Source organism: Sinocyclocheilus anshuiensis, unplaced genomic scaffold (genome assembly GCF_001515605.1).
Source record: "Sinocyclocheilus anshuiensis isolate Anshui unplaced genomic scaffold, SAMN03320099.WGS_v1.1 scaffold796, whole genome shotgun sequence".
NCBI classification, from domain to species: domain Eukaryota; kingdom Metazoa; phylum Chordata; class Actinopteri; order Cypriniformes; family Cyprinidae; genus Sinocyclocheilus; species Sinocyclocheilus anshuiensis.
Window position 1 is genome coordinate 629,928 of NW_015557105.1, and position 7,073 is coordinate 637,000.

General features: G+C 37.8%; 1 pseudogene; it reads right to left on the reverse strand.

The window, feature by feature from the left end:
* The window catches only part of LOC107677645 (myomesin-3-like), a 62,141-nt pseudogene that overhangs the window by 21,529 nt on the left and 33,539 nt on the right, over positions 1-7,073 (reverse strand).

Genomic DNA, 7,073 nt, shown 5'->3' on the forward strand with positions numbered 1-7,073 from the left:
ATTTAACTAAAATTAAAATGAAAACAGAAAATATAAAAATAAAAGCTAATTTAAAATATTAATAAAGGCTGTAATACTATTGTAATACTATATCTATATAATGCTTAATTTTAGTCGGCTGAAACTGGGACTAGTGTTTTATCAGGACATCTGGTCATCCTATTAATTATTTAGCTCATTTCAGCTGTAAAACACTGAATGTATCAAATAATGACTTATTTGATTCATTAACTATTAATAGCAAACATGATGTTGATATCGCAATTCTGACTTTTTTCTCACAATTCTGACTTTTTCTCGCATTTCTGGCTTTTTCTCGCAATTCTGACTTTTTTTTTCCGCAAATGCGAGTTTCTGAAATATAAACTCGCAACTGCAAATTAGAAAGTCCAATTCTGAGGGGGAAAAAAAGACTATTTCCTTATATCTCACAAGTCTGGCTTTATAAATCACAACTGCAAAAAAGTCAGAAAAAAAGTCAGAATTCTGAGACTAAAAAGTAGCAATGTTCATTTTTTTATTCCGTTGCAGAAACAGGCTTCCACAATTTTCTGTGAGGATAATGTGATCATTGATTTGTTCTGCAGGAACATGTGTTTGATGCTAACAGGCCTCAAAAACATCAGCGGCGCTCAGAATCAGCCCTTATTACTAAGAGAAAAGCTGAAGCATCAGACGACAGCCTATTACTGTCAGGACTGAGCCATTCTCTGCTGTAACAAGCCTGTCTCTGGTCACGACTGTGAGGACCTCACCTCTTCTGCTCCATATAAAGAAGCTTAAACCACATCTGTACTTCACTGACAGCAGAATACTATGGTAAACACAAGCAGACTTTTACATTTACTGAACACAGTGTTTGAGTGTTGTGCGTGGCTTCCAGGGAATGAACATGTGGTCGCTAAGGCCTTCTGAGAAATTGTTTGCACGTTGCTATGTGGTTGCTAGGGTGTTCTGGGTGGTTGCTATAGCATTTCTAGGTGCTTGCTAGGGTGTTATGGGCTATTGCTAGTGCTATACAAAACATTTTATTTGACTATTAGGGTATTCTGGACAGTTGCTAGGGCATTGCTAGGTGGTTGCTATGGCGTTCTGAGGGGTTGCTAGGGCATTTGTAGGTGATTGCTAGGGTGTTCTAGGAGGTTGTTAGGGCATTTCTAGGTGGTTGCTATGGCGTTCTGGGTGGTTGTTAGGGCATTTCTAGGTGGTTGCTATGGCATTCTGGGAGGTTGTTAGGGCATTTGTAGGTAGTTGCTAGGATGTTCTGACTGGTTGGTATGGCATTGCTAGGTGGTTGCTAGGGTGTTCTGGGTGGTTGTTGGGGCATTTTTAGGTGGTTTGTATGGCATTGCTAGGTGGTTGCTAGGGTGCTCTGAGTGGTTGCTAGGGCGTTCTGAATGGTTGCTAGGGTATTTTAGGTGGTTGCTAGGGCGTTTCGAGTGGTAGTTATGGCATTTAGGTGGTTGCTAGGGCATTCTCTGGTTGCTATAGCATTTCTAGGTGGTTACTAGTATGTTCTGGGTGGTTGCTATGGCATTGTTAAGGTGTTCTGGGAGGTTGCTATGTCATTGCTAGGTGGTTGCTATGGTGTTCTGAGAGGTTGCTAGGGTATTTTAGGTGGTTGCTAGGGTGTTCTAAGTGGTTGCTAGGGCGTTCTGACTGGTTGGTATGGCATTGCTAGGTGGTTGCTAGGGTGTTCTGGGTGGTTGTTGGGTCATTTTTAAGTGGTTGGTATGGCATTGCTAGGTGGTTGCTAGGGTGCTCTGAGTGGTTGCTAGGACGTTCTGAATGGTTGCTAGGGTATTTTAGGTGGTTGCTAGGGCGTTTCGAGTGGTAGTTATGGCATTTCTGTGGTTGCTAGGGCATTCTGTCTGGCTGCTATAGCAGTTCTAGGTGTTACTAGTATGTTCTGGGTGGTTGCTATGGCATTGCTAGGGTGTTCTGGGGGGTTGCTATGGCATTGCTAGGTGGTTGCTAGGGTGCTCTAAGTGGTTTCTAGGGCGTTATGAGTGGTTGCTAGGGTGTTTTAGGTGGTTGCTAGGGCATTCTGAGTGGTTGCTCACTGGTCCAAGTCAAAAGAGCTCACCAGCTGTATCTGTTCATGCAGGAGCTCATTCATACAATTATCAAATTCCTCGAGCTCTAGCAGACAGACGGTAGCACTTTAGACAGAACGGCGTCACATTTAAAGCTGCTGTCCTGCAGGGTCTGGTCTGGTTCACAGGTGGGTCAGACTCTTACATATCGCTGATTTGACTCGAATGGTAGGAGACTCGTCAGAGTAGATGCTGTTTCCCGCCAGTCCCACAGACTTCCCCCGGAACACAGTCTTTATTGGTCTTCAGGCCATCAACTGTAAACCTGAGCGAAGAAGAAAACTAGCTTTAATAGGAGTAGTGACCATATGCACGATTACTTCCTGGTTTTAGATAAGCCAGGTCAGTCATTTCCGGTCAACTGTACTGTGCCGTAAGGGGAGCACCCTTTGCTCGGTTTCTCTACATAATCCATTCACAATTTGTTTTAATAAGTTTTGTTTGTCTAAGAGGACCAATCGTCCATGTATACCGTTTCAGGAATGACAAACGCGAGTGTAAAATTAACACGAGTGAATCCGTTAAATCATGCCGCGAATCATTGCTATGATTGACCGTGATAACGGAACGAAATGTCTGACAAGCCGATGTCAAAATAGAGCTGTGCATTAAGTGATTCAGACTAAATTCAGAGTAACAAAACTACAGCCAGTCACAAGTCTGTGATGGCTGAATATATTTAGCAGCTTACAGCTAAAGATAAAACTTAAACGATGTAGTTATTAAATTAAATCTAAATCTAAATGCATTATTTAATTGTCATACCATTAATATTCAACTTATTTAATTTGTATTTAACTATATAGATATTTAAATAGCCTAATTCACCATTATATGCTGTTGTCTGGGCTTATTTAGCCTATTAATTTTTTTAAATGACAAGTGACTTTGTGACTTCCTGCACTTGCTATACTTTATACTTTCAGTGCGGTAAAGTACTAAAATCTGTCATAATATTAATTTTATAATAAATCCAAAAGCAAGACGTAAAAAAACTAGGGAGTTGAAATGGCAGCTACAGCCAATGATTGACCCTCTGCTGCCATCTCCTGGTTAAAATGGTAATTTCATGTAATTTTCATCTTAAAAAGTCTTTATTTTTTCGCCAAGAGGGACATTATTGGCACATTTCTTCCTGTCTTTTTCATGAATGAAAAGTGAACCTTTTAAAGTTAATTTTACTGCACAGCTGTAGAGTTGAGAAATAATAAAGGCTTTAAAATGTAATAAGAATTTAAAAGTGTGTTCATGGCTATAAAGGTAAGATATTGATTATCAAGAATACCATTATGATGTCGTTTAAGAGATTAGCCTAACCGTTAGCCTAAACAGTTACGATAGTGTTTATTTGTCAGCATTTAAATGTACAGTTATGTGTCTGGGTACTTTCCTGGGATTACCAGACTCGGCATATAAAATTATATGTTGTTAAATAACATTAAAACTGTATGTTAATGTCGCTATCATTATTCACGGTCTTGCAATTATTTTGTTTCTCAGTTTCTGATAAGAATGAGGCAGGAGAGGTTTCTGTGAGAGTCTCTACCTATATTTAGCACATATAAAATGAGCTTCACCGGAAGTTTACAAGCTGGCTTATCTTTATGCGAAGGTTCTAAAGAATGCTCCGTGCATATGGCCAATTAGATTCTCTTACATGTCTTAAAGGGACAGTTCACTCAAAAATGAGAACTAGCTGTTAATTTACTCACCCTCAGGCCATTCCACATTTTTATTCATTAGAACAGTAAAGCAGATTTTTAGCTGAAACTGTGGTTTTTGGTGATTCATAAAATGCAAGTCAATGGCTACCGGCACTTTAAGAGTCAAAAAAACATATCAGGCAACACAGAATTAATACCAGTGACTCCTGACGATATATTGAGGTATTATGAAGCGAAACGATCAGTCTGTGCAAGAAACTAAAAATTATTTACAGCCTTATCATCTGTACTCCAAAGCCTCAGACAAACGGTCCAGAGTGATGTCCGATTCATGAACGAATCATTCTTTTGAACCAGTTCTTTTTAGTCAACTAGATGAACCAGTTCAAATCAGATCAAATCAAAACAAAACTCACTTTCAGATGCCTGACGGTCCCTACAACTGGAAATGAGCCAAAATAGTGGGGTATATCTGATGCTATGATGAATGAACTGATTCAGCGCTCCAGTTCCTCCAACAGTTACTGAACTGAGCAAACAGTTCGACTCGGACCGAAGACCGATGAGCCGCTGATATGCGCATGTGTGAACCGAGAGCTTGAATCCAAATTCCAAATCAAAGTTTTTAGGTTTCTCACTGTTTATGTAAAAAGGTGAGCAGATGAAGACTAGTTTATTCACTTAATATGCTATAGACATAAAACATCCATGTCTCACATCATTATTGGGTGCTTTAATAATATAATTGTGTATTCCATCATTGCGTAAATGAAATAAAGAATTAAACGGATTTTTCCTGTTTGCCTGAGGCTCTGGATTACAGGTAATAATGCTGTAAATAATGTTGAGTTTCTTGCACAGACTGATTGTTTCGCTTCATAAGACCTCAAAACATCGTCAGGAGTCACGGGTATTAATTTTGTGTTGCCAGTTGTGTTTTATTTTTGACTCTCAAAGATCCGGTAGCCATTGACTTGCATTTTATGAATAACCAAGGACCACGGTTTCAGCTAAAAATCTTTTTTCACAGGTCTACTTTTTTAAATGTATTTGTTATTATTGTTAATGAGTTACTTTTGTAGTCTATTTGAAGTAAAATTCATGTCACAATATCTTAAAGATTTGATGTTAACTGATTGTATTTCTGGAAAGCACATTAGGTTTGCCGCAATAGACGGTACTGACGGTGATACGGTGTTAACCACCGGTTACGTCACTTGCCCACCGCGGCACCGACCCCCACCGTCGTTTTGATTTTTTATAGTAATAAAATAATTTAGTTCAGGAAAAGAACAGACACTACAATTAAAAACTGAACGCGGCTGCTCAATGCAGCGTGCCGAACGACAGTCGCATCACAGATCAGACTTAATTTCTCCAGTGAGGAGAGTGAGTCGAGCTGACTGACAAGAAGAGTGAGGTGAGACAGACAAGACGATCGCGGATGATTTAGTTTCAAAACGAGACGCAAAAGCACCTGTTTGGCAATATTTTGGATTTTGAAAAGCCTGTTGAATTTTGCCGTTGATGGTGATTTTGGTGATTTTGGAAGTTTTTTTAAACATTAATTTCTTATTTAATTGGTTCCACATTGTTTGCTGATTTTTACTTTATTTAAACTGTCATTTATTTATTTTATTTTATTTTGTTGTTGCATTCAAGCAATTGATGCCTAATTGACGCTAATACGAAAGTGAAAGTAAAATGCGCACAGCGCTTTTAAGCTATTTAAAAGTGGAGGAAAAAAGGGGAAATTCAAACGAACTAAAAACTAACAATTGCTTTATGCCGAATTGCCGCTATTTGAAAGTGAAAGTAAAATGCGCAGGCAGCTTGATCAACTTGATTAACCGGTGGGAAAATTTCCTCACCGTCACAACCCTAAAGCACATTGTACATTTATCATGTTAATATTGAATAAACATGTCAAAAAAAAAAAAGTAATCTTCATCTTGTATTGCCTGAGGATGAGTAAATTAACAGCACACTTTCATTTTTGGGTGAACTATCCCTTTAATTGCCTCTTAAACAGGATACAAGAAGAGACCTGGCTTTAGTGATGGGCTTACTCCAACTTCCAACCTCACTGTAGTACAGATAGTATCCCACAATGCCCTCTGTTATTTTGGGCTCCTTCCACTGCAGCAGGACTGAGCTGTTGGTGTCTCGGATGGGCAGGACGCCGTGTGGCAGAGTGGGAACTCCTAAAACACCAAAAAAAAACAAACCCACAATCAGCTGTACTGGTTTACATACACACTTGTAAAAAAGAAGTGTACTTAAAAAGATAATTCACCCAAAAATGACAATTCTGTCATCATTTACTCACCCTCCACTTGTTTCAAAACTGTATGTTTCTGTCTTCTTCTGAACACAAAAGAAGATATTTTAAAGAATGTTTGTAACTAAAGAGTTTAAGGTAGCCATTGGCTTCCATAGTATTGTTTTTTTTTCCAAAGTATGGAAGTCTGGTTACCAAAATTAATCAAAATATATTTTTTGTGTGTTCAAAAGCTGAAAGAAATGCATACAGGTTTGGAACAACTTGAGTGTGAGTAAATAATGACTCTATTTTTATTTTATGTTCACTGTTTCTTTAAGAAAATGGTCACCTAGTGGTTGTCCCAGAGAGACGGGTTCGCTGATGCCGTACTTGTTGACAGAATGAACACGGTAAGTGTACGACTTTCCTTTCTGCTGGTCGAACGCAGCGAATCTCGTAGACAGAACGGTCATGTCCATACTGGCCAGATGCCAGCTCTCCTTCCCTGTTAGGGACTGAAATAAGCAACAATCAAAACAGTCATCTTTACATTAATGTATTGTTATTTATTATTGATCCAAACTGACTTACAGTACATTCAAGCTAAACATTTTGCCAGTATGTGTGTTCAATGAATCAACTCTATTTCTGTCTAAATTCTGGTCTGTATATGTTTTTTATATGTAATTTTAATTCTAATCTATAAATTACACAAAGTAAAGAAACAAAACAAAACACCAGCCGTACTGGTTTACATACACACTTTCTAATTTACGCAAGTGCAATTTATAGTTAAAAAAATAATTTCTATCTAATTTTTGGTGTGTACTGTATATTAACTTTTGTATATATAATTTACGTAAGTGCAATTTATAGTTAAAAAATACATGTATAAAATCCAGAAATTAGACAGAAATAAGTTTTTGCTGGTATGTGTGTTCCCTTTGAATTTCTGTCTAATTATTGTTCAATATATTATTTTTGTATATATAATTTATGCAAGTGCAATTTTATAGGTAAAAAAATTAAAAAATTAAATTGCATATAAAA